Genomic DNA, 27,153 nt, shown 5'->3' with positions numbered 1-27,153 from the left:
ATAGGAAGAAGGATCAGAAAAAAGATGATGAGGACTCTTAATTCCTGAATTACAGGAAAGCCAGTATTCCCAGGAAAAGCCCTGTGGAAATAGTGTCCTGTGTTCACTCTTTAGCCCTGCCACCTTCCTTGGAGGAAACAAATCCACAGACTTTTATATTAGATTCCTCTTCCATACACATCCCTATTTGAGATATAAAAACCTGTTTAGGCTTGACTAGCTTTAGATAGATATCTGCCCTTCCTCCCATGTTGATTGTCCCTGAACAATAAATACTGTATGTGAAGGACATTCAGGCTGTCAGTCCACGAGGCTGGAAGCCTCCTGACTACATACTTTTATCTATTATGTCTGTCTTGTTTTCTTAATCATCATGGTTCCAGGCTTCAGGCCTGTTTACCTGAGGATGGACTCCAACATGTGTCAATTATATCACTATAAAATGGGGAGGGGCAGTAAGACAGAGACTGTCTTAACTACCTCTAATGTCAGAAAGTCTCTAAAGGTCAGGTTTTTCCAGTGGCAGAAGGTTTCCTTTCCCATCTAAATTTCATATTTGCATATTGTCATGATTTATCTATCTATCAATCAGTGTTTAACTCATTACATCACCAAACATGATTCATGACAAGATTTTGCAAGATCCAGAAACATCAGTGAAGACCAGTTACATTGGAGGTAGATAGGCAAAACAGATACCACAAAGTATAAAAGCCCAAAGGAAAACTGGAAATTATGATTAAAATGGAGATGTATTATCTTTTCAAAAAATTCCTGGGACTTGAGAGATAGTACAGCAGGTAGAGTGCTTGCCTTGTATATAGCCAACCAGCATCCCATATGGTTTCCCAAAACCACTAGGAATAATTCCTGAATGCAGGGTAATCTGTGAGTGTCACTAGGTACAGCCCCAAAGCAAAGCAAACAATGAAAAAATTCCTTTTATTTATTTTTTTGCAATGGTTTTCAATGAGATGGTTTATTTATGGAGGTTGTATTGGCCTTTTCCCTTTTTTCAAACATCCCATAACACGTTTTCAATGAATACATGCAATGTGATTTCAACACTTACATTTATTACCCTTTGTAATGCTAAGTTATTTTAACTTCTGGCTGATTGGAGCCATTTTGTTCATCCCTGTGTCCTTTTGATACATCTTGTTATTTTTTTCTTTATTGTTATCTTATAAAACACAGTACGGTAAAACCCATCCTGGATGTTTCCTTCTGTAGCTATGGAACCAGCCATCTTACCCCATCCCAGACTAGGAACCCTTATGTTGGAAATGAGAATGTTGTTTTAAATTGTTATTTTTATAGACAAAGGGACCTTGAAAGTGGTCATTGGAGAAGGCAGGATAGGGCTTTGGGAAGGGAACAACTTCTTTTTGGGATTTTAGAAGCAGAAAAATACTATTTTATAAAAACTCACTTGAAGGGGGATACACTGGTCTAAATGATATAGTGGCACAGGCACGTAGGTACTCTGATAACATTTTTATAACAAAGGTCAGGGAGATAGCTAAATTCATTAGAGTGCATGCTTTGTATGCTGAAAGCTCAGATTTAATCCCTAAGCACCTAATTAAGTGTGACCCCAAATCTATAAAAAGCATTTCATACAAGTATCTCAAATATTTGAATATCTAAAAGAAATAAGTAGGTTGATAGAATAAGTTAGGGTACCTGATGAATCAGTTTGGAATTGAAGAAAGTTGGGACCTTACAGTTCAATCCATCTGGGGCATTTAGATTCAGTTATATTCTTTTTTTTTTTTTTTGGTTTTTGGGCCACACTCGTTTGACGCTCAGGGGTTACTTCTGGCTATGCGCTCAGAAATCACCCCTGGCTTGGGGGGACCATATAGGACGCTGGGGGATCGAACCATGGTCCGTTCTACGCTAGCGCTTGCAAGGCAGACACCTTACCTCTAGCGCCACCTTCCCGGCCCCATAGATTTAGTTATATTCTTGATATTTATAAAAGTTAGTTTTTTTTTTCTAGCATGCTTTCTAGCATTGTGCAAGGAAGGTGTATTTAGAAAAGTTATGTGAGGGGTCAGAACGGTGGCACAGGGCTTAAGTTATCTGCCTTGCGTGCACTAGCTTAAGACGAACCACAGTTTGACCCCATGGTGTCCCAGAAGGTCCCCCAAGCTAGGGGTGATTTCTGAGCACTTAGTGAGGAGTAACCCCTGAGCGACACTGGTTGTGGCCCAGAAACCAAAAAAAAAAAAGTTTACACTCCAAAAAAGAAAAAGAGACCTTAAAAGAAAAGTTATTTGAGGCTTGGCTGGTATAATTATTCAGGAAAATCTTATAAACATAGTTTGTGAACTATAACTAATAATGAAGATGGATTGTTATCAGATGCCAGGCACTTCGCTTAGGGCTTGCAGGGATATGTCACAGATTCTCACAAGACAGAGTGAAATAGTCCTATTATCATTTCCACTTTTCAGCCAAAGAAATGCTGGAACTGCACAAGAGAGCAGGTGCACACAAGCTAGGAAGTAACAGAGTGGATCCCGAGATAATCTGAAGAGAAGTTAGTGCTCTCAGTCATTGCACCTTATTAATTGCTTTTAACTATCACAACTCTTAACTGCCAGTCCTCCAAACCTAGAAGTTGATGTTATAATCTGGGTAGATGTCTGAGCATCTGAAAAAAAAAAAAAAAGGAAATCCAAACAGATGTATGTAATAATCTCATGGCATCACTACATGTGAACTTGGAATAAGAACTGCTACTTCAGTGAGTTGTTTTATCAAACACATGTTTCCAAGAAAATGTAACAAATAACTTTAAATGGACACAACAGAAAACAGAACTTTTTAAATATGTTTGATTTTATTGTTTATTTGTTCCCTGTAATTTTAAATTTGGAAATCCTCACCGATTCCTCATTCTGGCTGGAGCCCAGGTGTTTTCCCTACTCCAGGTAAAAAGCCCTCTTCTCCCTAGTTCCACAGTGTGGAGGAAAATGTCTCTCTGTGATTCTATGTCATTCTATAGGCTTGCTTTGACTAAAGGCAGACTGAAGTCATTAATTACTCATATATGTCTCTCCCACACCCACTGTCCCCTAGTATAACATTCCCATGCTCTGTCTCACTCAAGCTTATAACACAGCACTGGTGTTCTGCCTTCACAATATACAGATTCTAATGGGATGGTCCTGAAGGGCTGCTGATAGCACTACGAGATATCACACTCAACATGGACAGTTTCCCGATTGTGGTATTTGAGACTCTTGTGCAGTATGTGAGGGATGGGTTCACTTGGTAGGAGGTGGACAAGATAAAAATTAGACTTTTACCCCAGTTTATTACTTTTCTCTCCTTCAAACAAAACCACGTAACTTGAACTAGCTAGTCCTGCCCCCCCCCCCAGTTAGAGGGGGAAATAAGGGAGGCACCAGGACCAAACAGGTGCAAGACTACTAAGCAATAGGCTAGATACAGAGGAGACCACATATTCTAGCAACCCTGGGGGTGAGGGAAGAGGATATGGGAGGTAGGACAAAAACAGAGGTGTAGGGAGGACAATTTGGTGATGGGAACCCCCCCTGATTTTATGTAAATATGTACCTAAAATATTATTGTCAACAATATGTAAGCCACTATGATCAAAATAAAAATTTTATTTAAAAATTATGTCTGTATCTTTATTTTTAAGTGATTTTTATTGTGATCAAAGTGAATTACAAATCTTTCATAGTAATATTTAAGGTACATAGTGATATTGAATCAGGGCCATTCCCACCACCAGTGTTGTCCTCCCTCCACCCCTGTTCCCAGCATGTATCCCATATCCCCCTCCTTTGCTCCTCGAACTGCTAGTATAACTAGTCCCCTCTGTGTATAGCTTATTGTAGATTGGGTATCAGTTCTGATGTCATTTACGTTGGATTTGGTTTTTAAGTCTGATCATTTTTTAAATTTCTACTCAATCTTCATACGATTGTTTGGTCTTGGTACCACCCATTTTAGTATCATTATTTTTTGAGAGGAAAAACCAAGAAAAGGAATCATAAAAAAGCCTCTCAAAGATGGTCAAGCCTACCGTTTGTTTCTTTTGGTTTTTGCCCTTCATGCTCCTCTTTTTTCCAGCATCAGAAATATGAGCTGGAGCACTAGCACTGGGCTTGAGCTGAGGTGATCATCATAAAAAATATGCATAGCTATTAAAAAAGGAAAATTCATATGGAAGTGTTAATGAGATGTAAAGGGAAAACACAGAACAGGAATCTTTATACTGAAAGTGATTAGCAGTTAGAATAATGCCTCTGATCTAGGAAAATCCTTTTTTTTTTATAAGAACTATTAGTTTTGTATGTACTTTTATTATTCTTATTTAAGTCAGTGACTAGAGTAACTGCAAGAAGTCTCCTGTTTAACTTTCTACAGTATAATCAAATGAGTTACCTTTTCTCATGATAAAGGAAATTCAAAATGATCTCCACTAGCTGGATTAATAAATTGGACATGATTGGATAATGGATGGAATATAATCCAGAGATGGGAAGCAGCTGGCAATGCTCCAAAGTGCATTTGTCTCTTTGACGTGTATTAGACGAGAAGGCTGGTCACAAAGGACCATATGCTGAATATCAATCAGGAGCGTGACTGCTTTCATAAAGAAAGGTTTGAAGAATTTAGACATTGTGTGGTGCCTATGACCAATCTAGGTGTCATTCCAAAATTCCAGGGATCTCTTTGTCCAAATATACAATGGTAAAGTAGTCAGCCCTCCCTAACCCCAAACACATGACTGTTAAAAGGGAACAAAATTCTTTTTTTTTACATTACTGTGAAAAGGGAACAAAGTTATTAGAAGTCTAGCAAAAAAAATAATCTAAGTTTATCACTTTTGATAAAGTAGTTCCAAATGGCTCAATAAGGTGAAGGTTTTCAAATTTCAATTTGTTGTGTCACCCACAAGATACCATTAAAAAAGGCATTTGCTCGTGTTTCTCGTAAAATCATGATTACCTTATTTACCTGTATGGAGAGGATTTAGTGCCTATTATTCAGCTTTAGCTTGAAATGCAGTGTAAGTGTCAGTAAATACTGATTAAAGAGGGCAAGAATTTATCCTGTTAAATGTGAAAACCTTTAGGAAATGAGACCCTGCTAAGAAAAAGATATTCAGAGGTGATTGCTTTCCTAAGATTCAGGGAAGAATGATGGGAGAGAAATGGGACATTAGTGGCAGAAAATGTGCATGCTTTGGTGAAAGGTGTTGACTGAAACTCAATCCTGAGCAACTTTGGAACTATGAAAAAAAACTGTATTATGGACAATCTTGTAAGTCACAGTGTTTAATAAAGTAGTTTTTAAAAATTTGAGGAAAATTTTCTAGAGAACAATAATTCATGGGCCTGATTACTATTATTTGCTGCACTTAGTACAATGGCTAAAATCCAAAATTAATCTAAGTGTCCAACAACAGATGAATGGAATATGAAAATATGATATATATACATACATATATATATATACTTGATTGAACACTATGCAGCTGCAAAAAATGATGAACTCATGCAATTTGCTGCAACATGGTTGAAACTGGAAAATATGTTGAGTGAAGCCAAAAGAAGAAAAACACAGTATGAAAGAGAAGAGAAGAAAGAAAGAAAAGAAGGGGTTGGAGCAGTAAGGCATTTGCACATGGCCAACACAGGATGGACCCCTGGTTCAAATCCCGGCATTCCATATGGTCCCCCATGCCTGCCAAGAGTGACTTCTGAACACAGAGCCAGGAGTAACTCCTGAGCTCAGCCAGGTGTGACCCAAAAAACAAAAGAGAGAGAGAAAGAGTAAGAGAGAGAGAGACAGGGAGAGAGAAAGAGAGAGAGACAGAGAGAGAAAGAGAGAGAGAAATTGAAGAAATCAAATCAAGGCTAGTAAGAAAGTGAGAGAAAGGGAATTAATGGGGGAACAAAGGGGTTGCTCCTTGGCTATACTGATGGTGTGGAAAAGTTTAACATTCAAAGTACCTACTCAATAACACTGAAAAAATGAGACTTAAGCTGCAACCATGGAATGTTGTAATGTGCTTGTCAATGTGATAGGTGGGAGTTGATGATGGGGATGATGGAGTGTGGAAAAACTTGTAAAGGTAGTTGACTCTAGTGATGGATTGGTGTTGAAATGATATGCTTAAAATCCAACTTTGAATAACTTTGTGTATGAATCATGGTTGTTTAATTAAATAAAAAAAAATTAAAGGTGTTTTCCATGGTGCCCTTGTTAAAACAGAGTGGAAGAAAACTGCTCCTTACAACCAGCTCACCATTTCCTTCTTTACCCCCCTTTCCCACCACTGATGATAAGATCACATCTGGGAGACTGATCATGAAACTACATTGCTAACATAGTATTGTAGATTACCCCATGGCTTCACTCCAATAATTCCCAGCATCTTATATTCCTTATCACACACTCTGATTTCAAATATGCCACCACTTGAGGGCAGGAGATCACAAAAACTTGTGATTTCACTTGATACTAACTAAATATCTACAATATTGCTTATTTGTTATCTACAATAACTTGCTTATTTGTTTTCCTCCTTTCACTAGAATGCATTTGCGTTAATTTGTGATTTTTGACAATTCTGTCAATTGTTGCATTCTCTACTTTGAAAGTGCCTAGCAAGTGCCTACAATATCTACTACACAGCAAAAGAAATCAGAGTTCTTTGAACATATGAAAATGAATTAAAATCTTACAATCCAGCATCACATCCTATTGGTTCTATTTAAAAATAGATCAAGAAGGTGGGAGGGTGCTAGCCTTCCATACAGTTGACCTAGTTTGTTCCCCAGCACCACTTATGGTCCCTTAAGCCCAGCCAGGAATGATCTCAAAAGTATAGAACCTGAAATAAACCCTGAGCACCGCTGGGGATATGGGAATTGTAGGGTTTACTTCAATGCTTTGTAACAACTGCCTTGCAAGCATAAGGACACAGTTTGTTCTCCAAAGCCATCACATGAATTGAGTGTGATCCTAGCAGTATTATTGTTTGTGCCTCACAATTCTGGTCTATAATCCCTGCCACTGCAAGTGATTTCCAGCGACACCACTGTCAGGTACATGTACAAGTGTATTTGTGTATGTGTCTGTGTGTGTGTGTATACACCCCAACTGAAGAGTGCGACCTCCAGTGAGCATGTGTGCAAACACTGCAACTAAAAAACAATGTGTGAGCACCGTGGCCAGCAAGTGTGACCCAGGCAAGCATTGTAAGTATCACAGCACCACCAGAATGTGTGAGAGTACTAGAACTAAAGAGGGTGATCTCGAATGAGCACCACAACTAAATGTACTAGTACCACTACCAGGTGTGTAGAAGATCCAACAAAAACATCAACAGATGGGAAGGGATGAGGGAAAATGAACTAACTAATGTAATAAAATTCATTACAAATTTCTTAAGAATCTAAGCTAACAAACAGCTCTTGCGCTTTTACTGTAAGTATCCTGGCTTGAGCTGCCATCACATTTCACATTTCATCGAATCAGTAATGGTCTACCAACTAATAGTTCTATATGGGTCCATCCCTCCCTCAACCTCTAGTCTATTCTCCAAAGACTTAACTAGAGATAAAAAAAAATGTCAAAGTTTGTCTATCCCTTGACCTCATTCTTCTGAGACTTTTCTTCTTACTCAGAATGAAAACCAAAGTTCTTCAATGGCCCTCACTAACTGACCTTCTATTATATCTTATCAGTATTCTCCCATCACTTACATTCTGATCTCTTTGCTGTCAAATATTTTCTCACCTCAGACATTCTATCTTCATTGAACCTTGTGCCTAGAGTTCTCAGATACACGTTATTGCTCAAATCATTGTTACCTTACAGTAAGCACTTCTGTTTCTAACCCATTTGAATTCAAAGCATAGCCTCACCTTCTAAAGAATTCCTATACCTCCTTTTAGACTCTTCCTTTTCTAAAGAACTTACTTATTTGTTTTCCACCTTACACTAGAATGTATTTGAGTTAGAGATTTTTGAAAATTATGTCAACTGTTGTATTCTCCACCTTGAAAGTGCCTAGCAAGTAATGCTATGAATTAATGAAAAAAAAAACACTTTATAAAAGAGCCACAAATGGTTCAGGTCAAAAAGGGAAAACATTAAAAAAACAAATTAATGTCATAAAATTGACTTCTAAAGATATAGTAGAGCTTTAAGAAAGGAGAAAGACTATACAATCTATATACAAATCTGCAATACTATCTTCAAAAATCAATAAATATTAGGAATCATAAAACCACTCTTCTTAACACAACTCATAAATACAACTTATAAACACTTATAAATGGGCCTGGGGATAGTAAAAAGTAAAAGATACTTTAACTTAGGTAGTTATCACTGTAGTTATACTTTTCCTAATGTCTATTCCATTTGCATGTTAACCTTTGACCCTCCAGTTTTTATATATTTTTTAACTCTACTAATCTGTGGAGACACCTAACTAACAAATACTCTGGTGTTCCAATCTTTGGGCCAAGAACTCTGGGTCTTCTAGGAATGAGAGCAGGCAGCCTCTCTTAACCTTTTATATTTTGGAAAGCCTGGCAGCAGCCAGATAAATCTCTGGTACCACATAGTTTCCTAAGCACCTCTTGAAGCAACATTAGAGTACAGCTCCATTGTACCTGAGCACCACTGGATGTGATCCCAACCCTAAAAGCTCTCCAAATTATGGGTTAGTCACAGATATTGATCAATAAAAGCAAAAAAGAACCAGAGAAGATCATATATGTTTTGGATTTTAATAAAAATGTATGTGGTTTGGAGTTTATATACAAATGGCTATCAAAATCTATGGAAAATGATGGTGTATTAAAGTAGTGTTTTTATATATTGGGAAACTAATGTGAAAAAAATAGAAAATCCTGTACCTTAAAGAAAGCATCAAAATAAATTAATACATACTTAATATCTAATATTAAATTAAACTCATCAAGATACCAGGTAATTATCTAAGAGAGTCAATGCTATATGGAAAAGGAGAATATGCCTAAGTATCAAAACAAAGCTCATAAACATAAAGTCATAAAGTGACTACAAAAAAGCAAGACATCTTATATATACCAAATGACAGCATAACTGACTAAAATTACATAATTTAAGAAAATATTTAAGTACAATGACAACTACATACTAATACATCTAGAACAAAAATTTTATCAGAAATAAATATGCAAAATTTAAGTGGGGGAACTGAGCAGAGGCTATAGATATAGCTTATCTCTTTTGAAGAATAGCAACCAATATAATATTTTTAAAAATAGAAAATATGCTTTTGTCCATTCTGCCAAAATGCTATGCTCTGAACTATTAGAGCGTACTATTTCCTTCACAGAGGGTTTTCTTAGCATGTAAGAATATAAAACTCATAATGTTTGAATCATTAACTCTGAATATTGTTGACAAAGTGCCATTCTTTGACCTTCTACTGACTCCACAAAAGAATGGAGGCCTGATTTAAGATTCTGTGATAGATTTCTGCTTTCTGGTTGATAACAATTAGATTTCTTTTCCATTTACTGAACAAATATCACAGTAATAATATTACATAGTCTTTTCTAGAATTTTGAGACTTTAATTTATATTTCTCTTCTATTTAGAAAATCAATACAAATCAAAACTTCCTCAAAGGTAAAGTGCACCCACAACTTTATTTCTGATGGCTTCTCACTGTGTACTGGAGCCCATCACTCATATTTCTTAAGTAGCGTTTGCTTCTATAAACACCCATTTCCAGATACTACATTCTTTGTTTCAGCACAGATTTCATCTTTGAGATTATTTTTCTCATTTGGAAGCCTTTAATAAGAAATCGTAGATGGGGGAAATCTTTCAATCTTTGTATAAAGAACTTTTACCTTTTTGTTTTACCTTTATTTTGAAACAGTTTCACTGGGAGTATTGTTATCAATGGACAATTATTTTTTTCCCTGTGGGGATTTTTTGGGGGATGACCACTCCTAGAAGTGCTTAGGGTTTGCTCTCCTGCCTTTATGCTCAGGGATCACTCCTGGTGGGCTTGGGGACATTGAACGAAGGTTGGCAGTATGAAAGGCAAAAATGCCCTACCTTCTCTCTGTACTATCTCTCAGCTCCTCTAGTGGAATTTTTATTCCACTTTTCATTGCTGTGGTAGGGGTCTGTTCTCAGACTGTATGATGATCCTTTGATAGGTTCTCTTTGTTTCCATGATCAATACAAGCAAATAACTTTTATTTTCTTTAATTGTGTGCTGTGATTACAACATACAGTATTAAGATGTGAATTTACTTTATTTACTTTGATCCAGTTATTTGTTTATTTTTGGGACACATCTAGTGGTACTCAGGGCTTACCTTAGCTCTGTGCTCAGAGATCACTCTTGGTGGGTTCATGGGTCCCATAGGATGCAAGGAATTGAACCCAGGTGGGCTGCTTACAAGGCATTTGCCCTAACTGCTGCATTATCTCTCCTGCCCTGCACCTTTATGTTTAAGGATGAGAACTTAAATTATTTATTATTTGGAAAATTCTTAGTTGTTATCCTTTATGGTAATTGTTTTCCAACTCTTTAACTTGTTCCATTCTTCCCATTTTGGAACTTTGTCTGCATGTTGGTCAGTTCTGTTTCAAAACTACATGTCTCTTCACTTATTTGAAATTTTTAGGGTTCTTTTGTGTATGTTTTTTTGGGGGGTGAGCCAATATTCAATGTAATTTCTTTCAATCTTTAGATCATGAATTATCAATTCTGTATTTGGAAAATTCTATTGACTTCGTGTTTTGTGATTTAAAAAACAAGCAAACCTCTTTTTAAAGCTCTATCTGAGTGAACTCTTAGGTGGCTAATTTCAGAACTGTTCCTCTTGAGAAAATTTGCTTTTACTCAGGTCCAAGGTCATTTAAAAGTTAAATTCTTGGCTTACAACTTTTTTAGATTAGGCAAATAGTATAATGAGAGACATGTGGGCTGGCTAGTGGCCAGAAATTATCAGGGAAACAAAGTTTATTGTACTAGTATGTTCAAAACTGATACTTTAAAATTATAAGACATCTTAAACAGAATACAGGAATATAACAGATTTGTGTATGTATAATGCCTAATTCAAACCATTATTTTTTCTGCTCTATTTTTGTTTCACAGTTTTTTCTTTCAAAATATTTTTTCCTGGAAAATGTGTTGATTTGTATTTACAAAATGTAACTACTGTGTTCAAAGATATTTTCAAGCATGAGAGAACAGAATAATTTTAATGTAGTCAATAATAACAGTTTAATTTATTAAGTAATTAGGGTTTAAGTAAGAATTCAAAGAATATGGTCAAAGTGAAGTAACAGTAGAGAGAAATTGGAGGCGACGACAAGAACAGCTAAAAGGGTTAATAAGCAACATTTCTGAATGCTCCATTGTGGTGAGTAATGACTCACAGTTATGAGAATACATGTTGCAAATCCACGTATTAGTAGAATTTTGCCTGGTGGATGAATCTGGCAGAAGGACAAATATTTATGGAGTTCACAAATAAAGTGGTTTGCAAAGGTATTTCTCAGGCTTCTGAGACACCTCAAGGAGCTAGAGAGTATACCTGGCTCAGGATTTGATTCCTGGCACTACAAAGGCTCCCTGCATTGTGGAGTATAGCTTTGGTGGTCTGAGGAGAGAGCTCAGAAGTGGGTCTTTGTGATGGTCTTGGGAGCCTTGTAACTTTCCTCTCCTTTCTTACTCTCTCCTGTTTTTTTTTTAAATACCACTTCCTAGGAGTTCATGTGCTCTGAGAACTCTGTCTCAGACTCTGCTTCTAGAGAGCTCCTAGGACAACAAGCTCATAAAAGAAGTGAGGCTTCATGGTAAAGGAGGGTTGGCTTTTATTTGATGGCCAAGGGTAGAAGGAGTGAAATAAACTATGGCAAAAAGATTACTTCTAGAGCTTCTAAGGGGCAGAGGTCCTCCACAAAGGCAGTACTCCAGGAGTTGGAGAGGACTGCTTCAGGTAAAGGAACAAGAAACTTTTTTTTTTATTTAAACACCTTGGTTACAAACTTGATTGCGGTTGGGTTTCAGTCATATCAGATGACACCCCCATCACCAGTGCAACATTCCCATTACCAATGACCCAAATATCCCTTCTTCCCTCCCTCCCCACCTGTACTCTAGACAGGCTTTCCACTTCCCTCATATATTCTCATTGTTAGGACAGTTCGCAATATGGTTATTTCTCTAACTAAACTCATCACTCTTAGGAACAAGAAACTTTGTTGTCCTCTTGTCGTTGGCTTTGCATGTCCCTTGACTGATCTGATTTAGGAGACTGCAGAGATGCAGCACACATGTCTGGAGAAGACACATCTGAGGTGCCACCAGAATCATATCAGCAACTAGACTGTGACTATCTCAGTTTTTCATTTTGACTTCAATGCAGGCATGGGGTAGCTTGCAAAATACATATTTAGAAAATAAAGATTTTCTAAAGGGAACTTCATTTAAAATGTACAGAGACAATAGAGATGAGAGCTGGAAGGATCATCCTATTATATGAAGGGGGTGTTCGTTTTTATAACTAAAATCCAATTACAAACATGTATGTAATCATGGTGCTTAAATAAAGATATTAAAAAAATAAAAAGAAGTACATCTGGCTGAGTGAAGTTAATTAGAAGGAAAGGAATAGATACAAAATAATACTTTTCATATGTGAGATTAAAGATACAAAACAAGGTAGCAACAAAGAGCAAAAGGCAGCACAAGGGAGATCCATTCATACAATTGAGTTGGGGGAGAGGAGGAGTTTAAAAGGAGTGGTGCTGGGTTCTTGGAGGACAGATGGGTATGCTGGTGATGGGTGTGGTGTTGGAATTATGTATAATGGGAAACCATCATTGACAGTAGTGTAAATCACAGAACCTCAATCAAGAAAGTTGAGAGATGCAGAGAGAGAGAGAAAGAGAGAGAAGTGAGAGAGGGATGATAGAGGAAGAAAAGTGTCATAGAGGCAGACTTGGGGGGATAGAAGGGAAACTGGTGAAATCAATGATGGGAAATGTACACTGGTGAAGAGATGCATGTTGAAACATTGTATGACTGAAATTCACTTTTAACATTGCATCTCACAATATTTAATAAAAAGGCAAAAAATAAAACAAAACCCAAATCCACCCAGGTTTATTAAGCATAGATCTTACATTTCTTTCTTTCAATGAGTTTACTTATTTTTTTTGAGAAAAGGTCTGGTCAATCTATTCAATGTGAGAAATGGATATTAAATTCTACTACTACTACTACTACTACTACTACTACTACTACTACTACTACTACTACTACTACTACTACCTCTACTACTAAAAAAAGTGGGGAAAAAGTCTCCACAAAAGGTTGCCTGAATTTCTAATACATAACCATTTTGAGTATTCTAGTTCTGAAGGGGGAAAGTATGTTAAAAAAAAAAAAACTTCTTAGTGCAGATACTTCCTGCATAAATAAATAAATAAATAAATAATAAAGTAGGCCAGGAGTCAGAACAGGGATTAAGGCATTTGCTTAGTATGTGGCCAACCCTAGTTCAATTCCGCCACCACATGGTCCCCAGAGCATCTATGGGTATAGCCCTAGAAGCCCGTGACCAATGTTGGGTGGTATGAGTAACTCCTGTACTCCAGGTTACATAATATCTTTATACTCTTGCATTGAACTGAAGCTGAGAATCACAGGGTGGGTTCTTCAGATTAGGAAGCACTGCTTGACAGCTCCACCCTCTCCACACCCCAAAAAATCAAGAAGCAGCCTTATATTAAGAGCTGTGATGGTCACAGTATTAATCCCTAATATTACATTTGAAAATATATTCAAATTGTATGAGACTGTGAGAATTATTTGCTTACTATTAGTTCAGTTAACCAAACAGAAGGCTCTAACTCAGGAATGCTGAAACTTTTTCTATTTGAGACCTCTTTTTGCCTGAGAAATTCAACATGGGTGAGCAATGCCAAGAAACACCTTGCATTCACTACAATGTTGATTTTAATTTACGTTTTTGTGCTTAGAAGTATTTTATGGTTGTCAAAATTTTCATTACACCAACATTTATTTATGTGGTCATATATAGAGTTGAGACAGTTTAAAAATTATTGGTGATTGGGGCTGGAGTGGTGGCACAAGTGATATGATGTTTGCCTTGCATGCACTAACCTAGGACGGACCCGGTTCGATTTCTTAGTGTCCCATATGGCCCACTAAGCCAGGAGCAATTTCTGAGCCCATAGCCAGGAGTAACCCCTGAATGACACCGAGTGTACCCCCAAAAAATTACCAGTGGGAACTGGAGCTATCGCACAGTGATAGGGCATTTGTGTTGCATGCAGCTGACCTGGGAGGAATCAGGTTTGATCCCTGGCATCTCAATGGTTCCCTGAGCCTGCCAGGAGCGATTTCTAAGCACTGAGTGTCGCCGGGTTTGGCCCAAAAACAAACCAAAAAAAATTACCAGTGACTCTGAGGCTTTTCAATCCAGCATTTATTCATATAGATTGGAAAGTCAGAGAACTGAGACCAGGGATTAGTATGATTAGTCTATGTAGCCTGTGTTTTAAGGTTTTTTTGATGTCTTGAGAGGTGTTACTGTTTCTTTATTTGGGTTATAAATGTCTAGGTTTTGCCAACTTGGGTCTATACATTGAAACACTTTTCTCCCACATGGCAGTGCTCTGCCTAAACTGGTGGACTGAGTGACAACCTAACCATACACTAGCACAGAAACACACAAGTATGCATAGACAACTGTGATTGTTTTCCTAAAGTTTGTAAAGCAAGACATCCCTCCCCCACAACCCAGTTTCACTCACTGTGGGAGTTTTAGCTGGGTACATTAATTTTATTACAAACCTAAAAGTGAGAGAGAGAGAGAGAGAGAGAGAGAGAGAGAGAGAGAGAGAGAGAGAGAGTTAGAGAGAGATCCCAAGCAATAGCAGAAATGGTAGGGTACTTGCTTTGCAAACAAGCAACCTGGGTTCAATCCCCAACACTATATACAGTCTTCTGAATCTTGCCAGGAGTGATCCCTGAGTTCAGTCAGGTGTAAGCCCTGATCACTGTTGTATGTGGTTCCCAAACAAACAAACAAAAATATAAAAAAAAACAAACCAGCAATTTAATCAAAACAAAAAAGTTCCCCAAAGCATTTGTCAAGTTAAAATAGAGCCAAGAGCACTATAAATATTGATTTGAAAGAATGACAAATGTGATTTCAGACTTTCAGACTCATATTTTGGTCTTGCCATGGGATTAGGGTATTTACATGTATGGATTTTTTTCTTCAAATTATATGGGGTCTCAATTTTATTTCTTTTGTTTTTGTTGGGATGAATTCACTCCTTACATTTTAATCATATTTTTTTCTGAATGGAAAGTCACAAAGATAGGAATGTTACCATGGTTGGCCAGAGCCTAGCAAAGTACCTGGCACAAGGCAGACATTCATAATACTTACTGAATAAATTAATCATCTAAAAACAACCAATACTGAAGCAGATGGTTAGGAAGAGTGTTAGAAGAGCCCTCTCACAATGAGTACTTGGGACATAATAAAATAAAGAGATAAAATGTGAAGTTACTCTGTTACTAGTTCTAAGCTGATAAAATAATTACTGCCAGTACTTACTGTGTGGACACAAGATCTAAGGCCTGCTAACACATTGCATACAAGGCAAATGCCCTTCCAACTCTACAATTAGTTGCTCTGTCAAAAAGCAGACTCTCTCAGTCCTAAATTTCCCCAGCCACTGCCCTCAGTGGCAGAGTTGGAGATAGAGAAAGAGGCAGATTTATTTCTCTTGGCTGCCACCTCTCTCCTCCCTGCTTCATTTAAGTCAAGCAGGCATCATCACAAAATGGTGTACACTTGAAGACGCACATATTAAAAACTCAATGTTAGGGACTAGGATTGTGACTATAACAGTGCTTTGTATCAACCTCTATTTTAGTAAAATTAAATTCAAGATAAATTTATTACACATGGGGCTGGAGTGGTGGCGCAAGCGATAGGGTGCTTGCCTTGCACACGCTAACCTAGGACAGACTGAGGTTCGATCTCCTGGCATCCGATTTGGTTCCCCAAGCCAGGAGGGATTTCTGAGTGCATAGCCAGGAGTAACCCCTGAGCGTCACCAGGTGTGGCCCAAAAACAAACAAACAAACAAACAAACAAACAAAATTTATTACACAGATGCTATGTGTTCACCTTGGCATTGATCCCATGAATAAAATCAAATAGAAAGGAAGTCAGACAGAGGTGATTAGGAAAAGGGGTAGAGTGTTAGGGGTACTTTGGTGGTAATGGCTTGTAGTAACTTTGTACACCATTATTATTGAACATTATTGTAATCCTATTCTGTATATATGTATATTCACCCTTGCATTAAATCTCTTTCCAGTTGAATCCAGAACATCTTTACAGATTCAATGAAAATACATCTTATTTGTTTCATAAACTTGAATCTTTATATATATACACCTTAACCTACACATAATTTAAGACTCCTGGTTTCTAAATTTTCCTTCCTTCTTTCGCAACTTTGGTTTCTTCTTTATGTCAGTAAAAGGAAACTATGATTAATACAGAAAAGCTCCCATGGGAACAAAGACATCAGGCAGATTGCATTGTCTTTGAGATAAATAAACTTGACCTATAAATTCTCACTGTTGTGAGAAAAGAAAGGAGGTGGATGTATGGAGGTGACCCTAGAAAACACTGCCTCACACAAAAAATAGCCTTGGGAAAACTTTATATAGTGATAATGAAAATAGGAGTTTTCTGTAGCTCCAATTGATATAACAGTTTAGGACATGTCCGTCTAAAAAACATGGCAGGTGAGGATGAAGTTTAATGATAAAGCTCAGGCTTTGTATGCATGAGACCTGGGTTTGATCTCTAGTACTAGAAAATCATAAGCTACTTGAGTTGCCATCATTTAAAACATGTGTTGTAAGAAATTTCCCAAATTTTTGCCTACTTTATGATACCTGAAAAGATAACTTACTATTTTTCAGCTTCAAAAGAAATGGTACATTAATACAGTGGATAAGGTGCTTGTTTTTCTCATGTCTGACCAGGGTTCCATTCCTTGAGCACTGATCCTCCAAGTCTGACAAGAGTGGCCTCTAAATACAGAGCTTGGAGTAAGCCCTGATCACTGCAGGAGGTGGCTTCAAACCAAAACAAGACAGAAAAAGAAAAGAAAAGAAATGGTCTGCAGTAAAAATTAAAGTCAATCAAAATTGACTTGGATAATTACAATTAGCTTAACTTTAGTGTGCTAACTTGAAAGTCAAAAGGAAGGTAGAAAATAAGGAAGGTAGGAAGAGAGCTAAAACCAAGCGCTATGTGTGCAGACAACACCAGACTTTGGATTCTGCAGAACAAAGCTAAGCCTCAAAAAACCATCCTGTCTTACAAAGGAAGGTATATAGATACTATTCTACCTATGAACACTCATGCTTCGAAAACTTATCAGGCACTATTTTATTATCAGGAACTTTATATTATTACAAAATTAATCAAATAAATTACCAAAAATGTAAAGAACATAATGTTGATCTGTTTAGCACTATCCTAATATGTCCACTGAGATTAGCAAATTTATAACAGGCTATCATGGTACTAAATTGAATATTCACTAAAGAACTGTATATTGTGATTAAGAATAGGCCTGAGCTGAATTATGCCCTTCCTACCCTGCTTTTTTTTTTTTAACCACTGGGTAAGTTTTACAGATGGTGGAAGTTGGGAGACAACCTATCTTAGATTTAAAAAAAGTCATCAGTTTGGGTCTTCAGAACCTGACTGCTATTTCACAAGGCTACCTGCCAGGTTCTGGGTCCTAGTAATTGCCTATTTAGGATACAGTGGTGACACCATGACACTGTAGTATGCTTGTGTTCTATACCTGGTTGTGACAGGCTAAAAGAATTTTCACATTGTTATACCCATAGCTGTAAATAACACTAAAATATTTTTTAAATGCTGAACTTTTTTTAGTTTTAGGACCATGAAGGTATCAAATCCATTCAGTGAATGGCAACCCCATCCAACAAGTTAAGCAAACAGGTCAAGTTCTTTCTAAACACCTTCCCAAGTATCATTCATAGCCTTAAGCAAGTGCTGTTGATTTTCTACCACAAGTAGAAAATTTTCTTTGATTTTTGTCAAAATGAGATTGTGTTCTAGGTATTAGTAATTAGGTCATTTATCTGGTATAGAGCAGCTGTGTCCAATTGTCTTTGTGTTGGTAAAGAATTGTAAACAGGCACCTAAGAATAAATTGTCTATCTATGTCAGGCACAAGATAACCTGTAGGAAATACTTCAAGTTAGGGCACACTGGGATCATGTTGTGAGTGGATATGGAAAGACTAAAGGAATTTTTTTCTTCCATTGCCTGAAAAGTAGAGAAAGGTGAGTTAGCAAAGGCTTGCAGAAAAAAAAAAAAAAAACAAACAAAAACAAACAACTGGAACCAGCCTGGTTGTTCCTGCCTTTTCTATTTCCTTTCCATTCTCTGGGCATTTGTGGGCAGGCCAACAGAATGACTTATGGGTATGACATGCCCATCACCCAGGGATGTTTCAAGCATCGCTCCTCAGAGCAAGTACACTGACTAGGGGACACAAGGACAGTGAAATATAAAGTTATCTGAGAAAAAATGATAAAAAGAACATATGTTAGGATAGCATTGGGGTAGAATTATTGCATATAGCTTATAAATACTAACATATTTTCAGTCTGTTTTATGTCTCCTTCAGGGACTTTTTTTTCCCCTAAAATTTGCTTAGAAATAGATTTTGTTCCTTGATGGATCTGGAGTCAGTGTAGCTGGAACAAATACAGATCTTGAAGAAAGGGGAAATGAGTGGTAGAATCTAGTTGGACTGAGGTTAAAATCTGGTTTCAACACACGTGTAAAAAACAAATATGATCATAATTATATATGTAACAAAATCTAATTTTATAAAATTATAGTTTAGGTAAGATGATTATAATAATAGTGTTTATGATATTGATGTACAAAGTCATACACCTCACCATCACCAAAGTACCCATGATCCTTCACCACTGTCCTATGTCACAAGTATTCATTCTCCTACTCCCCAAAGCTACCACTGCTTAGCAATTCATTTTGTAGTCCAAGGCCATGTTAAAAAGGAACTCATTTACTGTTAGTGGGGCAAAGCCTCAATGGAAAGAGTATGGAGATCCTTCAAAAAATGAATAGAATTATCATATGACTCAGTGATTTAACTTCTTGGAATTGAATGCCTTCCAACAAATTATTCATTCTAAAGGTATATGCAGATATATGTACATAGAAATAGTACCATGCCAAACTGCATTTTAAAAACAACCATAAGATTGTTTTTAAAGCACTACTTATGCTGGAGCTATGGTGGGTTTCCAGCTAGAAATAATTTATTATGGCTAAGTGACTTAATCTAAAGCAGGCTGAACACAAGGAACTAGGAGAATATCTGATGATGACTGGCTCCAAGTTCATGGGCTGTTGTGTCTTAATGAGAGACTGTGCCTACAGTGTTTGCCGCTTAAGTGATGTCAGCAGCTGAGACTGCACAAGCCTTATGTCCTCAAACTGTTATCAAACAACAAGTCACACAAAACATTACAGTCCTTCGCAATCATGATGAGCAGAGACCTTTGTTTTCATTCCAAAGCTCTCCAGGAACGCAAACCTTGTTGATAAAGATGGGGATTCAGAATGCAATTTGGACTGAGCTTGCTCATTGACTCTTTGTATCCCCTCTGCATGTACTGAAACACTATTCAGGTTGTGAGCACACAAGCCTGGCTCTGCATTTGGTATTGCTTTCTTCTAGATGAAATGTATTGGTCCAGGCCTTGGTTTATAAATTGCTGTTCTTTTTACTGAGTGGGGATATAAAACATGATATGTCAACAAGTTCAGATCATACCAGGACTGTGATAAACCAAAGACTTCATGCAGGCATGGGTAAGTTAAAGGAGCTAATTATTTATTTTGTTATGATAAAGAATTTTTCATGGAGACTGTTTTTGGGCAGCTGTATTTCCCCTAATTGTCTTTCACAAAATATATTAACCAAAGAACTTTATAGGTGTGCAGTTTTACTTTTTCTTTTCTTTGGTATTTTTCTGAATGTAAAGGCATTTATTAACTTAAGAGCATTTTTCAAAACGCCAGAGGTCTCCAGGTTTAATTATAGCCAATATAGGGCAGATTATTTTATGTGAGTCCCCCAGTGACTACCCAAAGTACTTGAATATTTTACATAAGTAAGCTTCCCTGTAATTATGAAGAAGTTAGACATAAAAGAAAAATGTTTGCACTTATTAGCTATGAATCGTTTTCTAAGACAGCAGAAGCCAATGAGACTGGATGATGCTAATTTTTGGAGCTGATTAAGCTGGTGAAGGCCTCGTTGGCATCACCTAAAACTTTCCTCTCACTTCTGTGTTGACCACTTAGAATCCACAATAAGGCAAGAGAGGATTGGACAGAATAGAAGCTGAAGGCCCTGAGATGAGAAATCTTTCCTTATGCACATCTTATATTCAAACCCAAGGCAATTTTCCATGGGAACAAAAATTTCAGGATGCATTTATCCAATTATCCCTGAGAAACATGTTTCTGCCTTCACTCTGCAGAGATGACTGTATCCTCCTACCTAAAGAGATATGACAAAGCAGTTTTATCTACCTCCAGTAGCTAACATGAAGGAATAGAAATCACCATCACTATTGTTAGGATCTCAGGTTTCTTTTTAAATATCTTATTAGTAAGATAAAGCATTGCCACTACACTGCCATATGCAGAAATAAGATACATATAAACATATACACACAATTTTCACCTTATTTGGATTTGTGTTTGCTAAGTTTTAGGGAAATCCATTAACAAGACTAGAAACCTATAAACTAGAAGTCAAGTGTCTGAAGCATAAATGGTTCATCTTCAAATACATTTTCAGTAAGTACTGCATCCTGTGACCACAAATCATTTAACAACTACTCTGTGGTTGATAGTTTCCTCACTCCTGCCTCTCTCTACACAATGCTGTTTGTTCTCTTGAATTCTTATGCTGTACTGCTCTTCCTTCCCTCTTGCCTCCCATGAGAGCCCCACTTTTTCCAAGAAGATTCTCCATTCACTCCCAGATGATCTTCTGCTCTCATCTAAGTAGCCATTTCATAAAGAAAGGCACTATGACATTATGACTAAAAATACTTAAAAACTTAGACATTTTTAAAGAAATTTTATTTTTCATAAAATAAATTTTATTATTAAAATATATTATTGATTTAGTTTTTGTTATTAAAATTATTAAATTTATTTATTGAACTATCATTTATTTTTAATTTTTGTGATCACTGTCAGCAATTTGAAAGTAGTTGATTCTCATTCTAATTGAAAGACAATTTTAGCTACAATTGGAATAGTTGTACTTTACTAATTACTTTTTAAAGTAAACATTTAGTTTCTTATGCCTTCTATAGATAATGAAACCTATTTAGTACAGAGAATTTCTTCATTGAGAATCTGTGTTATAAGTGCACATGAGGAAAGTATGCTGAGGATTATGATACTTGCTATTGTAATTTCGTATATTTTTAAGATCAACCAGACACATCACAAGACTTTCTCAAGATATCTTATATTTTAGTACCTTTACTTATTGTAAAAGCATCGAACTCTTGTATTTTGGTTATACATTTATTTTTCATATTCATCTGCTTTATTGTAATAATTTAAAATGAAATCTTATAAAGAAAATTCTTTTTAAAATAATGTTTTAAAAAAGATTTGTTTTAAATTGTTTAAAAAATCCTTGTTTGGGGCCAGAGAGGATAGGCACAGAGGTAAGGCATTTTCCTTGCATGCAGAAGGACAGTTGGTTCAAATCCGGCATCCTATATGGTCTCCCAAGCCTGCCAGGAGCAATTTCAGAGCGTTAGAGCTCAGCCTGAGCACTGCCGGGTGTGACCACCCCATAAAACAAAAACAAAATCCTTGTTTGAATTGTTTGAAAAACTTATAGAAGAGAATTTCTTTTTTAAATTTGTTTTTAAAAAAGCAAGGTACCTATGTCTTATAAGGAAAGTATCACCTCTTTGGATCCAACTATGAAGGCCCATGGCATGTGCTCTGACACTTCCTCTTAAAGTAAGCATAAACTCAAACCATGTATGGCTTTTAAAGCAGAAGTTTTACTTAAGCCCATTATTGACACTTTCATTTATAGTCCTCTAAAACCCCTCAAGAACTATATTGCGAAGGACTATTTATTTGAAAAATCTTTATATTTTTACTCTTTTAATTTTTTTAATTTTTTTCTTATTTAAGTACCCATGTTTACATACATGATTTGTAGTTGGGCTTCAGTCATAAAAGGAACACCTTCTTCACCAATGCAAACCTTCCCACCACCAATGCCCTCCATTTCTCTCCTTCCCCCACCCCCTGCTTGTTTTCTACAGGCATTCTATTTTCTCTCACACATTAACATTGGTCATGATAGTTGTAGTCATCTCTCTAACCAAACTCTCTAATTTACATCCTCCTCAAAGCTGACTGCTGTGGTCATTTCTAATTGCAGGAAATGTTATCCCTGGTCACATAATTCTACAGCAAAGACCTACACCTCACATTGGATATCATTTTTCCTTTATGTCCTAATCTTAACACAACATTCTCCATCTATCTTAATTCCTAAACATATGCTGATTTCTGATCTTTTTTTTTTTTTTTTGGATTTTTGGGTCACACCCGGCAGCGCTCAGGGGTTATTCCTGGCTCCAGGCTCAGAAATTGCTCCTGGCAGGCACGGGGGACCATATGGGGTGCCGGGATTCGAACCGATGACCTCCTGCATGAAAGGCAAACGCCTTACCTCCATGCTATCTCTCCAGCCCCTGATCTTATTTTTTTTTTTAATGCTTACTTCTGGTTCAGGAATCATTCCTGGTGGGGTCTATATGTGATGGCAGGAATGAACGGGGGTCAACTGCATGTGAGGCAAGCACTTTCCCAGCTGTTCTGTATCTTTGGCCCTCACCTGTTGATTTCTGTCCCCAACTACCACCCAAACCCCACTTAAGTTTCCTCTATAGACACTGTAAGAACATCTAGTTTGATTTCCATATCCCTCTGTTTTCTGAATGTGAATCTGCTCAGATCCTTCTCCATGCAGTCATCCTTGGTTGACTGGGAACCTCATCTCAGCTTAGCTGACTGCAAAGACTAACCTGCTGCCCAACTCCACATTGCAGGTCTCCTCTGGCCTCTGTTCATCTCTACTATTTCCTTTGAACGGGCCATTTCCTCTAGTCCTACCAGAACTGAGTTTAAATGTAGAGAGTGCATGCGAGCACACACACACACACACACACACACACACACACACACACACACACAGCCTTTGGCAATATTGTTTCCTGATCAGTTTCTTCAATCTCAAAGCAGACACACACACACACACACACACACACACACACACACACACACACACACACACACACACAGCCTTTGGCAATATTGTTTCCTGATCAGTTTCTTCAATCTCAAAGCAGGCATCCCTGATCTTCAAGACTAGGTAACAAACTCTAATTATTTTAAAATATATTTTTGTGGTCACTTGACTTATCCTAGAGTTTGAAGTTGTCAGTCCAGAACAGTTTCCAGCCTGGAGCAGGTACATGACAATTATTATTTTTTAGAATTTTTTTGGCCACACTTGATCATGCTCAGGGCTTACTCCTGGCTCTGCAAGAGTTTGGGGGACCATTAGGATTCTTGGCATTGATAAACAGACACCCTACCTTCTGAACTAGCTCTCTGACACTAAAATTTCTTTAAAATAAACAAATATCACAACAAGGTTATAAAGTATTCAAACACATGCATGTATATTATCTCGGGCCACCCTTCAGTCTCATTTTAGATGAGAAAAATCAGAGAGAGGTTCCTTGTATTTCCCAGGTCACAATGCTAATAAGGATTAAAGATGAAATATACTTTCTGAACCCCCACTTCTGTTCTTTGCTTTATTTGTGGGGAGGCACACCTGGCAGTTCTCAGTACTTAGTTCTGGCTCTGCAACACATCTATTATTTCTCACTTTATTATACTAAGTCCCAGTTCTGCTATAAATTTCTAAAAGGCAGCAGAAAGTAGTGATGAGCATGCATGGGTTCATTAGAATCACATTGCTTCAATTCTCAGCCCTGTGCTGAATTGTGTAACTTTAGGCAAATAATTAATCTAATTCAAAGATTCCCAAAATCATTTGGCCTATTGTCTCTTTTTCAGGGGGAATTTAGAAAAGCACATTCTCAGCATCTCCCTGGAAACATTCCTTTTTATAGTAAACAAATAGAAAGTCAGATGCACTACTACTCTCCCCTGGAAATTGCAGTATCCTTTGGAGGCAGCATTGACCACTTTAAGAAACTGAACTAATAAAGTAGGTCTCAGTTCAAGGAGCCCTTCCCATGGCACATGGTCCTGGTCTATAAATGATGACGAAAGAAGGATAAACACAAAGGAATCGCTCTTAGCTCCTTTTTCATGCTAGCCAGATGCTCTGTGGCTGAGGTACTTTCCCAGTCCCATAAGTATTTTGTAGTTTCTAACTATAAGTTTCTAACTAGATATAAGTAGTTTTTGATGATATAATACCAAGCCCTTTAGCATCATGAGTTAGAGATTTTTACCATTACTTTTTGCATGCTACAATTAAAAACTTAGTCCTCACTTCATCTACTCTGTTTTGCATGCCCCATATTTTTTCGTGGCACAAATAATCTTCCCTGCACAATTCCAAAACACTGATATCTGGGAAGAGGCCCAAAATTAGTTCCTTGGAAACCATAGGTGATTATCAGATAGTAATTCTTGACAGCAGTAGTATATAATTTAGTTTGTTCAAACTCTTTCTTCCCTCATTCTACACGTTCCTGAACTGAATATGAACTTTCCTAGATGAGAATACAAACATAGTGGTAAGAGTTTTCCTGTTCTCATGTGCAATCTGCTTGGCAGTGGTCAACATGACCTCCATTTCTTCCTCACTGGTACTGGCAATGCATTGCTCAAGCCTACCTCAGTTATGTTCCTTTATTCTGGCAGAACATTTGAAAACTATTGCAAAGAGAGGTTCACAAAACTACTAACTCAGGGTATCCCATGGGTTAGGTCAAACCCAGCACACATAAAAATCACTTCCCTGGGCAGCCTTCTTCCGCTTAGGAATTCCCCTCTTTAAACTCTTCATTGTCTTCCAAGGTGAAGTCCTTGGTACAATACGAACTCATTGGTCAACGAGTGAGTTCAAGACAAGAAACTAATTACAGCACAACTGTTTTTGTGCAATGTGGTTTCTTTCTATCACTAATGAGGAAAAAAACTCACCCTGATTGACAATGAATGAAATAATATTATTAGAGAATTTTGCTTCCATGCTTCTCCTGGACAAGCCAGGCTGAGCTTCTGAACTTTATTTCCTTCAGCAAAGAGTCTGCTTTATGATTACAAGTTGTTTAAGCACAGCTATTGGTTCCCTCTAGAGCTGGTACCTAGAACTAGGCCACCAGGCCACTTATAAATGTGAAAAAATCAACCCCCAATATTGGGGTTATAATCATTGCCAATTTCATTACAGCATAAATACTCAAAAGCAATATATTTCTTATTCTATGCTCTTTATATTTATGCTTAGGTCATATTTTCCTCAGTACCAGGACATCTAATCATGTTGGGTTGGTGTACAGGGCTAAGTCCCATCATTTATAAACTTGTGTTCACATAAATCAGCCACTTTTGAGTTTGAAAACTCCCTCCTAGTTGGTGTTCTCTCATATTCTACTCTGTATTCTCCCAGAGTAGAGTAGTTCTCCCAGCTACAGGGATTCAGATCACCAGTCTCAAAAGGAGGTGAGACTCAGGGGCTATTGGTTCTCCTACCCTCTTGCTTATGGATTGAAGTCTTTGAGCTGTGACTCACTCAAGAGGGATCAAGAGACTAACACTTTCAAAAGAGTTTGGTATTTCCTGCCACAGTGTTACCTATCATCTGAAAGATAAAGCACCAGCTCTCTTCTTTGAGCACTTGAGGAGCATGGCCTCAGTTATCAGGTATACAGGCTCTGGTCCTAATGCATCTGGACACTTTTAGACCAGTGGGTTATTTAGAAGTGTGCTCTTTAATCTTCAAATAACTTAAAGATATTCTTATTGTTTTTTTTACATTACTTTTAATCTAATTTTATCAGAGTTAGAAAACACCATAAATTTTTAGTTCTTATATATGTTGGTTTTATGATATGGAATGTATTCAACTTATGACCAAGAATATATGGTCTATCTTAACACATATTCCATATGCAGTTGAAATATATGTGTAGTAGGGCTAAAGTGATAGTTAGCAGAGTAAAGTATATGCATTGGCTAATCTGGGTTTGACTCCTAATACTACATATTGGTCCCAGAGCCTTTCTAGGAGTGACCCATTGTGCACAAAGGCAGGAATGAGTACAGAACACTGCAGGGTGTGATTACAAAAACAAAAACAAAAACTACTTGTGCATTGCATTCTTGTTAAGTGAAATAATTTATAAACATTATTGTGATAGTTTGGTAAATACATAAAGTTCTATTTCCTTGCATGTTTTCTGTCTATTGCTTTGTTCATTTCTGAAAGAAAGAGGTGCTAAAATCTCAAAGCATAGATTTTGGAGTTTTCTTTCTCTTCTCTCAGTTTTTATTGATGTGTTTTCAGTCTTGATTTAGGTGACACACTTAGGAGTGTTCTTTCTCCTAGATGGAGTGATTATGATTTAATTATGCAATGCCTTAGTACTAAAAATTTTCTCTACTCACAGTCTAATTTGATATTAATGCAATTTTTCAGTTTATGATTTTCATAAATTTTTCAATTTATGATTCCTTTCATATTCTTGGAATAAGAAATGTAGCCACTTCCATTCTTCTACTTTAACTATATGATTGTACTTTAAGCAAGATTTTTTGTTGGAAATTGGCATTTTAAAAATTAAAATAAAAATTAATAAAAATTAAAAAAATTAATAAA

At 37.0% G+C, this 27,153-nt stretch overlaps 1 protein-coding gene across 2 annotated transcripts in view; it reads right to left on the bottom strand.

Annotated features, from left to right (window-relative positions):
* MTUS2 (microtubule associated scaffold protein 2) overlaps window positions 1-27,153 on the bottom strand; it is a 584,178-nt gene that overhangs the window by 90,601 nt on the left and 466,424 nt on the right. The window lies entirely within an intron of this gene.

This window comes from Suncus etruscus, chromosome 8, assembly GCF_024139225.1.
Source record: "Suncus etruscus isolate mSunEtr1 chromosome 8, mSunEtr1.pri.cur, whole genome shotgun sequence".
In the NCBI taxonomy this organism is placed as follows: domain Eukaryota; kingdom Metazoa; phylum Chordata; class Mammalia; order Eulipotyphla; family Soricidae; genus Suncus; species Suncus etruscus.
Note: the sequence above shows the minus strand (reverse complement) of the source record. Positions and strands in the feature narration are given on the sequence as shown.